We start from the raw sequence: 11,125 nt of genomic DNA, 5'->3' as shown, positions 1-11,125 counted from the left end.
AGCCACAGACAGCGTAACCCTTACTTGCCAGTCTACAACGGCCGACCCCGAACAGCTAGTAGACAACGCCGTCGACGAAACCCCCGCCATAGCGGGTGGCCACTTCGCTGCGGTGGCGTCTCACCCCGTCCGCCACTCCCGAATCAATCCCCTATTACCTGCTGTCACTGAAGCAGCAGCGACAAGAGGACGACGCATCGTGGAAAAGACGAAAGAGAGCAGCCAGTACGGATGCAAACACGCATTGCTCGTTCATCGGCTGCCGTTTGTGCTGCTGCTCTTGATGCTCTCGCTACGAACGAGCTGCTGCCGTCACCGCTGCCACGTAGAAACAGTGAAACAAGAGGGTGAGCGAGCCAGAGAATCTGCCTGGCCAGGTACGAACGAACGACCTCCAAGGAGAACAGCGTATGCAGGCAAAAGCGTATACATATACACATCATCCACATACACATACTCACATGTACTGCGGACACACGCCTGGAAGTGCAGACAGAGAAGTAAAGAGACGAGGAAGCAAGCATGAACGCGTGCGCGCGATATTGAAGCAGCTGGAGCCAGCATCGATAAGAGTAAGTATTGAGGAGGGTCCGAACAGAGAGTCTGGCATGGAGCGCGTTCGCAATAACTTTACATACACATCATACAACAATGACGACAGATAGAAGGGCGACCAGTCAGCCGACTGACGATAGGACAGACATTCTCTAAGGCATGGACGGACAAACACACACTCACACGCATATCCAAATACACATATGTATATTCATGGACACACACACCCATATGTGCGGTGTACCACGGCACTGGAGAAGAGGGTGGGCAGGCGAATGTCCGCCGCTAACCTAAACACTGAGTACGAAAATTATGAAGGTGGGCACAGCGAAGAACACAAGCGTAGGCATAGACAACGAACGGGAAATGAGATCACGATGGACCAGATGAACCTACTGAGTAGCGAAGAGTCAGGCTACTAGACTTAGAATAAAGGTTACTGTAACTTTCGTCGGTCACAGGCAAACCGATGCATTTATTACTAGTCCTGCAGGAAAAAAGGTTCACCATACGCCTATGAACTTAGTTCTGGTTTACAAATGCTCAGAAAAAAACAAAGACGTTGTGTCCCCAACTTCAGTTAAGGTCGTTGTTATCAAAGCGAATATAGACCCATAAGTGCCCCAGTAATGGCTAGCTAACGGGGCCGATGTCGGAATCATGTTCTCCATACAAAGAACATCTATGTCCCGCTTCTCAGAAGAAGATCTAATGAACGTATCATTTGTCAGTTAGCAAAAACAGCCTTGAGGTGCGCGTACATTCAACCCGCATTACACGAAGTTGACAACGCGTCCAGTCAACCGTGTTATGTCAAGCCAGAGTCCCGTATCGCTTACCGGATGACAACAGCGTGGACGGATCTCAACAAGATGGCATTTACAACAAGGCAGTACGAGAAAGAAAGATCCCAGACTACGTATTTATAGGCTTTGTGGAAATTCATTCTCTCGGTTATAAAAGAAAGTTGTTTCTTGAAGTGCATACACTTTTTCTCTTTGTGATGGCGTGCGATGACCTGCTGGTTGGTCAAATATGGTATATGGTTTTCAAGTTTAGAACTTCGTGCTGATGTCCCCGTATTATAGAATCTTAGCGAATTTGCTATGCTAAACAAACTGCTTGCTTAGGTAGGAATACGACAAGAACTTTGCTAGTTATGTTCTTCACTTGGGCCAAGTAAAATAAAAACACGCCCATTTACTGCTCGTTGACAATAAAACTAGAAAACGTGATAATTTAATTAACTATTATTGTATTTTGAACACAACTAATTGATATATAGTACTTGGTACAACAAGAAAAAAAAATAGCCTCGAAAACGGAGACTTTATCTAACAAGAAATATTTAAATAGAATAAAATAAAATATCCTATATTTAAAGCCTATCTGTATTGCAAGTACGTAACGCACAGCCTGTACGAATAAAGAAAGGTATTTGTTTATATTGCAAGTTTCGGTCGTCCGCTCTATGGCGCGAATCGATTCTCGCGACCTCAAGCGGCTAAATACGCCTTAGGTATCGAATATTGTGAAAATAATGTGGCACGTTTTGAAAAAGAAGCTGCACTATAAGCACTAGAAACACCAGATAAATATTCAGTCACTACGTAGCAAATACGAAGACAGACTACTATATCAGCGGATTCATTTTTGCCACAGATTGAAAACAGTATGTTGTTCAAGAATCCCGTATGTACATCTGCCTTGCGAAAGACAGACCATCTAACGGGCACGTATTCGCTGGCTGACTTTAGAGACGAATGACTCGTGTCATAGGCTTAACCCAGTTAATCTCGTAATCGATATCACGAACGATCAAGGCTAGTCGAAAAAAAAAAAGGTACGTTTCATCTAAATATAGGGCTAGAATATATATTGTTCTGTTGCCGTCGAGGGCGTTACGGAGGCTTCAAAAGATAGCACGATTTTCATAGTTCCCGGTGTGTATTTCGCAATTAAGGCAATGTGCAAAATTCAAATGGTTCTATTTGTTTTCAGCTACTTGAATCTCTGAACGAAATTTTCAGGTGTCATAAATAGTACAACGACTATACGTTTATTGTGCTACTCTACGTACGATGTAAATTTTCCTGTAAGGCCGTCTGCAGAAAAATGTCGTCAGGCGTTATTTCGATCCACTTCAACCGGTCGGCTGTCAACCTCTGGTCAGCGAGGCTGAACGTTTCTTCTGCTCCAGTTTAATAGAGAAGGAGGATTCGTCAAACGCGTTCGTGTTTACGATTCATGTTCCTGCCATGCTACATCTAGCTAGTAACAATCGTAATAGAAAATGAGAAGCGTAATGGCGGTCACTGTTGCAGCGTATACATGATCGACGCCGGTCGAGTAGATGGTTGACCAATGAACTCGGACGGAGTAATCCTTGAAATAGAATTATTTCTATTGCTCAACCGACGCACGTTCTGTACGTTGCAATCTAGTGTGACCTTCCTGGCGCTGGCCACCCAAGAGCTTCAATATCGTGGGGGAACATCGGACGACGATATCGGAGCATTCCCTTGTTTCGAATAAAACGTCGGAACAATCTCAAATGCTATGAAATTGTTGGAATTTGCAAACTGTGCACGGGTCGGAAACTGAAGACAATTCGCGTTACTAAGTTTTTTTCGTTGACGAAATTTTAGGCTGGGGCTAAAGCTAGATTTTCAGAGGCAAACTGAAGTTAGATAATTTTTTTTTGCAGAAATTACCGTGCTTCCGTACGTAGCACACTGTTAGCGTGCCACGGGCGGTTGTTTTCTTCGGTTGAGATTTTAATGACTTTATTACCGTAACGCATCGTTCGGACAAAGTAATATTGTCGACATCACGCGGACAGCCATTATTACATATAGAATATTATATATAGAATAGGATTTCATATAGAATAGGATTTTTTTTATACCGATATAGGCTCTGGTTCGGTCGAACCGCTTCTGGAAAATAGTGCACACATTGCTACACATATTGATTTTTACTTGTCAAACAAAACTAAATTCGCGGATTTACTAATAACAATTGCTATTTAAAAGTCGGCCTCGCGCTGTTCACTATAACTCAATGTAGATTTGCAGTAGACGAGTCGTAACGCCGAACCTGCCTAGCTTAGTAGCGAATTATAATGTATTGGCTTTTGTAGCCGTAATTATAACGCATCTTGGCAAGACAGGCACCTTTCTATTCATTTCGTTGACTTCTCCTTTTTATTTGTTCTTCCTCACAAAATCATCAATGGCTTATATAGTCCCACCGTACATATAACTCTACCTTGTGAAGATATACGGAACAACGAATGTCCTGTCTTGTCTTCAATTGATATTTAGCCACGTTTTACAGGTCCATATAGCCCCGACTTTCGCCCACCCAACAGTATCCTCTTCCACTAATATGTCTGAAGTTCTCAGACAGTTGGCAAAATGCAAGGCAAAAATTTCTAATTACCTTATCAAAATGACTGACAAGCGCAAACAATACCACTCGACTTCTCAGTAAACAGCCAAAGCCGCAACATTTTACACCTTTGATTCACTCAGTGGGCCACAGCCCAAAAGTGGTCAGCTTATTGTTGAACAATTGACTGGCCTCATCGAGCTAGAACAGCTGTACAAACGATTCGTACACAGCTATGCCCCTGCCAAACTTTATCTACGTTTGCTTCCCCATTGAAGGTCATACAAGATGGCATCGGTAATCATTGCGTCGCTAATTACAGCTCTTGTAATCAGCATAACATGTATCGATCGATCGTATCAAAAAAACGAACCCGGTCGAAAATAAGAGACAATGCCGGTACAAATAAATAGCACGAACTTCCATGTTCGTGAAACGAAGCTATGCTACGTTAATCATCTTGATTTATCTTCAGTTTCATAATGAAGTTAAATTTTGACTCAAACACTACAAATGACAAATATTAACCGATAGATGTGTAATAATAAAAATATTATATTAGATAGTCCGCACTAGAATTGGCTAGCTCTAGAAAAAGTTAGCGTAATTGAAGAATTGTCCCAACTGAGACACAATTATCATGATATACAATGAAGATAGTACCTGAATATTATCTGGACTCAGACAAAAGTTACAAGCATCTTCTTCTAACGAACTCTGTCAGAAACGGGGTATAGCGCTCACCTCTGGCCGCATATTCGACGAAGGCAGCGGTTCGGAAGAACGAAACCTAACATTAGTTGTTGTACCGAAGCACGTCCCTATTTTCTTAAGCGAACAAGGCATATATACCTATACATCATTCACAGACATATGTGCTACGATAGTTTATGCATATATTTAGGACCTAGAGTCCTATGTCAAATGGCAATGTAAGAACTTTCTATAACTTGGACGTGTTAAGTGGTAAAAATCTTCCTACAAAATATTTGACAGCTTGTTGCTATCCATATACATGTTGTATATTTGAAAAATCCTACAAAAAAGCACAAAGAAAAAAAAGACAAAAAAGCAAATTGTAGTATCACTATTTTGCGAGGAAATAGTCACATTTATCAAAAGTGACTTTTGCATTTACTACAGCGCGCTTAGAGTGCCAATCTGCTTAAGGGAGTAGAGGCCTTCGGCGTTTTGGAGCAACCTTGACGTGACCTACAACAAATATTTCAATCGAGAGAATGTTTTTATCAAGGAAATCGATGCTAGGATATTTCACTTTTACCAAATGCAGTGGGTTCCGATTTGACAGATGATCAATAAAGGAAAGTCATGGCTAAAGAATTGCTTAATGTTCGGATGTGATCCATGGTAAGATCTGAGATAAAAGTTCTGTCATACGTTAGAGGTAACGCCTCGCTGTCAGAAAGGCTGTTATTACAACGGTGGTGTTACATAACTTGCGAAATAAGGCGTGCAGGTCTCGTCTCCTTCTCTTTGATACGCATAGGTATAGCTGCACCTGTCTGCCTATTGGCCTTGGTTTTCCTTATAATTCCTAGAAAGAGATTAGGGAATGCCTTTAGGAACTCCAGGCACGTCGTTTGGTTCTCTACAGTCTACCATCAACTTCCTTACTAAAGAGACCATGCGGCTTCGACCGACAAGGACAGCCTTTTGATTCATACTCGTGGTCATCAATTACAAAAAAAATTAGCCAAAAAAAAAGCAGATGCTTTCTCGGCTGAGTTATTTAATCACATCATTTCGACCATACAACAATCGTTTTTACCTTCGATTTTATTATGATTTGGGAAGATTCATCCCGCAGACGAGATTGCTTAACAAATCATATACAACATTCCAGCTTTGTTTGATGCTACGTTTAATCTCACCTCGTTCCTCTCGCGTGCCATCCTGAGGCCGTTTCCTGTGGTTTACATCGAAACCGGGACTTGTCTCTTTGTTCGTTTGTCCGATCAGGCAACAGCGGACCTCGCCAAGGCAACGGCCGTTAAAATTTTGTCGAGACGACGACGACGACGTCGTCCTTCATATTGTAACACGTTTACATTACACCGTTGCCGATGCCATGAATAAAGAAGATAAGTAGACATTGCCGCCAGATCTTCTTACGTATCATACCGCAATACCTTTCGCTGGTCGCTTGGTCTTCAACGCAGACGACCATCTGTTTATATGGCACACGATGTTTTTGACCTGTTGTCACGACCTACGATATCGCTAACCACTCGCTGCGGTTAACTATGATTGTTATTATTATCTTCATTATTATTTACAGTCAACTAGCATTGCCGGAGTCGAATGTTGCAGGAAATAAGCGTCATTCCTTTGGCGTTTGATACAAGTTTGGTTGTTACGTCGATTGTGGCTGTTGCTTCGATAGACCTTTCAAGTCAAGTCGCGTGCGAACGTTGACGGCCTGCCCTGACGAGTATACACAATAGGTATTTTTCCTATGCGTATAGAAAATACGGTAGCGAGGAAAGACGGCAGAGCTTCAGGACAAGTTATATGGAGATCACGTTTTGCTAAATAGGCTCCAATTAAGTTCCATCGCCGAATTAGTTCCGTTCCTCATGGCGAGTGAAGTGTCTAAGCTAACGCAAACGGTTATATTCACCTTCAATAGAATGTTTCACAGATGAAAATCTATTCTCGCAGCGTCTTTCATAGTCAGATCGTTGTATTATTAATCGTTTGTATATAATTTTCAACGACGCTGCAAGGCTGCTATTGTATGTATTTGGACTGCCCACGTCGGTAGCCTCCTTTAGCCTCCTCTAGCCGACGCTTTGACCCCATTTCAGTTTCATCTTAACGATACAATATGTTTATATAGCAACTACGGCACGCCCACATTAGTTCTTAGCATCATCCCGTCTGGACAATTGGATGCACCCTGTATAGCTGCTTTTAATGGTTCTTTTAATTGTTTTCGTTCTAAAGCCAGCCACCTAAGTCAACTCTAGTTTTGTATATATCTGGAATTTTCTGACAAACACTATGCCCCTGTGTCGATCGTAAGTTGCCCGGATGTTGCAAATGGCCATCCGAAAAATCGGAACAGTAAGAGGTGGAGGGCGAATCGAACACAGTAATCATGTCACCCGGAGTTGCCCCACAACGTAGTCGAACAAAATATCGAGAAGATTTCTGTATAATTTCATCATATGGTACGAGTGTGTATGATAGACCTGGACTAATTATGCCCTCATTGTAAATGATTCAGTGTACGTCGCCTAGCGACAGCGCTAAAACAATTTTTCTCAATGGCAGACGTCACCATTAAACGCGGCAGCTAGTTACATAACTATAGAGAAACGTTAGAGCAGGTCGACATGACGCTGAGGTGAACTGTAATATTACACACATATTGTTGTTATTGTATATTGGTTTTAAACGCGGCCAGAAATAGGTTTTGATTTGATTGTTGATGGCGCTTTCATAATATGGTTATTAAAAAGGAATGTGTGTGGCGCTGTCGGTGGCAAGTTCTCGAGGGCAACTCAGGCCCGTATGCATAATACATGCCGATGGGTCAGAAAAACCCAGATAAAGGAATATGGAAACGACGCCGAAAGACGATGGCTGTTTACAATAACTAATCGACAATAATCTCAAGATGGAAACGCGTTGTTATTTGATCGCACACAACGGCGGTACAAAAACGAGGATAAATATCATCTGAAGCAAGAAAGAAGTCGTGAAGAGAGAAGAGCGTCCACTGCTTATGTGCTCCGTGATCCTAAGGGCTACAGTAGCGAAATACGAAGCCGGACGAAGAGTAGGCACGCTAACCTTGGCGCAGTAATACCATAAGAGGCTCCCTATAAAAATTCAGAACTCTGCGATATTATTACGTAGAAACAATTTCAGAAGCTGTTAGAGATTCGAGTTTTCAAGACCACAAACGATCTCACAGTTGTTATCTTAATGTATGCAGTTGACTCTTCAGTCTGACAAGGTTGATGCGACAGTTCAGTCTTAAGGTATTAGAGGCGACGCGTGAAAACATAAGGAAATAAATAACCGCCTAAAATCCAAGATCGATGGTAAAAGCATTGATGATATTGCATTGAAACCTGCCATAAAACACCTACCATTTTTCTTGCTCTGTGCATATATCACGTAATGGACGTAAGCTAACGCTAGTATGTTTGCCCCCATTACTCTTCGATAAACACATAGGGCTAGTTTGTAGTCTTTGTCACGAGGCTGAGTGTTGAGAAAACAACGCCAATTAGATGATTGAATCTGCATTTGCGGTGTGCGACTGGTAAAATGCACCTAATAAATTGTGGCAGACTAATATGATATTTTTTACTCAGAAATTTTAAAAAAACGGCTAATAATAAAGAAGATCCGTTAGTTTTGTGCAGGGTCTGAAACATTGTATTTTGATTCAGTTCGACATCATAAATACGCTTTCTATACTTGTGATTATGTGTGAGATTATAATCACATTATTATTATTATTTGATGGGATTGGATTAAAATTTAGGCGAAAAAAGAGAAAATTTTTTATCAACAAGTCCTTCAGCCATTTAATTCTCTGACGTACCTTAAAGCGATCGGCTTAAGCATTTATTTTACGAAGTCGTCATTATAGGTTTTACCATGCTATATTTGGAAGGATGACTTGTAAATTACATGCTAACCTTACGCATTCTGATGATACTTTACGGCTCTAATAGCCAACGGGCATCGATTCGGATGCGCGTGTTTTTTTTCCATGAAATATCCTGTTGTTAACTTTGAAACGATCGCTACTGTTGCAGTGGTCCCCATATCAGTCTCGTTACGCATATCACTAATATTATTCTATCAGAAAACAGAGCACCGTGTATATGCTGTTTGTTTAAAAGTTGCTTTGACCTCTTCTTATACTAAATATGTTGACGTATTAAAAGTCTTTATAAACAAACCTATTAAGTAAATGGTTTGATACACTCCACTTTCCCTTAAATCTTGTTCAGATCGCCAGATAACATAAATGTCCTTGTCCAGTGTCAAACCAGTATTTTCGATGGTTTTAGTGATTTTTTTTTCGCTCTGATTGTGTGACCTGTGTCTTTAGTTGAATTTGAAGTAGCAACCCCTAACTTCTTACAACCGGACCATTTACCCCGAACAAATCATGTGCGGTGGTTAGGTTAGGTTAGGTTAGCATCGTTATCCTAATGGTTTCAATAATATTTGATCACAGAACTTGCGGAACGTGGAATTGTGTGCTTCTTCTAAGTTGTGCTTACTTGTATTGAGCACGCAGATCATTCACTTCTAAAATAAATTAATCGTAAAGGAGTACGTCGAGCTCTTGATGTTTTCGAAAGCAAACGTTCGTTTTAATTGTTCCGTTTATATAATGAAATGAGCAAATATATGACAGTTACTATATGGGTAGTCAATCGGCGTGCCTACTTTGAAGTTCCGTACTCTACTTTCAGCGGACTTTTGACGCCTGTTTATTTATTTATTCCGATGTTGTCGTCTGGTGCCGAGTTCGATACGGATGCATCTCTGGTCGCTTGTAATATTCAAAGCGCACAATTGAACGTACCTTACAATTTCAGGGTTTTTCGTAGATATTAATACTGCGAGAGACATTGTCTTCTGTAAAAGATATTAACTTGAAAGAATTTTCTTTGCCACAAATTTAAAACCTTTGCGGCACTGATACGTTCGTTCGAATTTATTTTTGACCGTATCTTTTAGGAATAAAGCTACACAGTAACGTGTCTATTTCCTAGGTTTAACAGCACACTTTCAGATATGACTAGACAAGGACTGATATGCAGCCGAGGTACTTGAGTTTATTATGTTGCTTCTATAGGGTCAGCCTATAAATGTACCTATCCATAAAATATACACTTGTTGATAATGTTTTAAGCTTGCGCATTAAAAAATGTTAGGTCTCATTGCATAATAATTAGAGATACGTACAACACATTCTACCGTAATTAAAACTTGGTTTGAATTTCCAGTCGACAACTTAGCATCTATCTGAAAGTTCCTGTGATACGAAACCTGTAAAATTAAATAAGTGTAAGCGCAATCCTAGTAACCTGGGCGAGTCCCACTATTCTGTGGGTGAAACGTGGGAAACATTTAGGCAAATCCTTACAAGGGTTTTGTTGTAGGTATATATTTTAAAATACCACTTTACACAAACAAAACAGAATACAATTATTTGAAAAATAGGTTCTCGATATAGGATTGAGGAAAAAAAATTCAAATAAATGTATTCTTGCGGTTTCTTCTAATGTTTCCTTCCCTAGAAATTACGATATATTTCATTTTGGAGATAAGACTAAACATGGCAGAAGATTGTAACTGCTACACAGCTTTACCTAATCTGCCTTAATCCTTAATTATTTTTACATCGTCTTCATTTACCTACATCTAAATTTATTATTAGACGTGGTAGTCTACTATAGCCCGTCCAACATGAGTAATCCTTTTTCAACCCGAACCATCTCTGATTGCCTAAGCCCGGCGTCTTTGTTTCGATTTTGTCGTTCGCTTTACCCTTTTCCTCCCGCCCATAGACCCAGCTCTAATGGCAACACTTTGCGTTAATTGTAAAGTATGTTATAAAGGAACACCACAATCAGCCCCTTGGAGTCGCTAAGCGTAACATATATTCATATAGCCTGTTCGTATCCAGTCCCTGTTCGTTTCAGGCCATCTTTAAAACAGTTATTAATACTCCTAGTAGTAAAGGCAAAGGCCCGAAACATGACTCCAGCTCCTACCAGCCCATAACTATAATCTTTTTTCTTCAAAAATCGTTGAACGGTTTACATTCATTTAACATCAAAGTCACCTAGATTGTAACTCTTTCTTGTTTTACGGTCAGTTTGGACTTTGAAAGGACTGTCCCTGGTTGCACTGTATTTCTCCTTTACGTTAACACTCTACGGAATATCAAGACTTCTGCATCTCGGCGAGAGCTTTTGCTAATGACACCACAATTTAGACTAAAATTAAAGAACGCTCCGTCACGGATGGCTTAACTCTGGCTAGCTCTTATTTCTCTGTTATAGCCGATGTCGACCGCTCTTTAGAACTTTGACCTAATATCACCTGACAGTAGTAGGCCTTTTTTAGTCACTCTTGTTTCGCTCTTTCTATTTCTGTTATTCTCACATTTGAC

This window comes from Varroa destructor, unplaced genomic scaffold (genome assembly GCF_002443255.2).
Source record: "Varroa destructor unplaced genomic scaffold, Vdes_3.0 BEIS01000006.1, whole genome shotgun sequence".
Lineage (NCBI taxonomy): Eukaryota > Metazoa > Arthropoda > Arachnida > Mesostigmata > Varroidae > Varroa > Varroa destructor.
Note: the sequence above shows the minus strand (reverse complement) of the source record.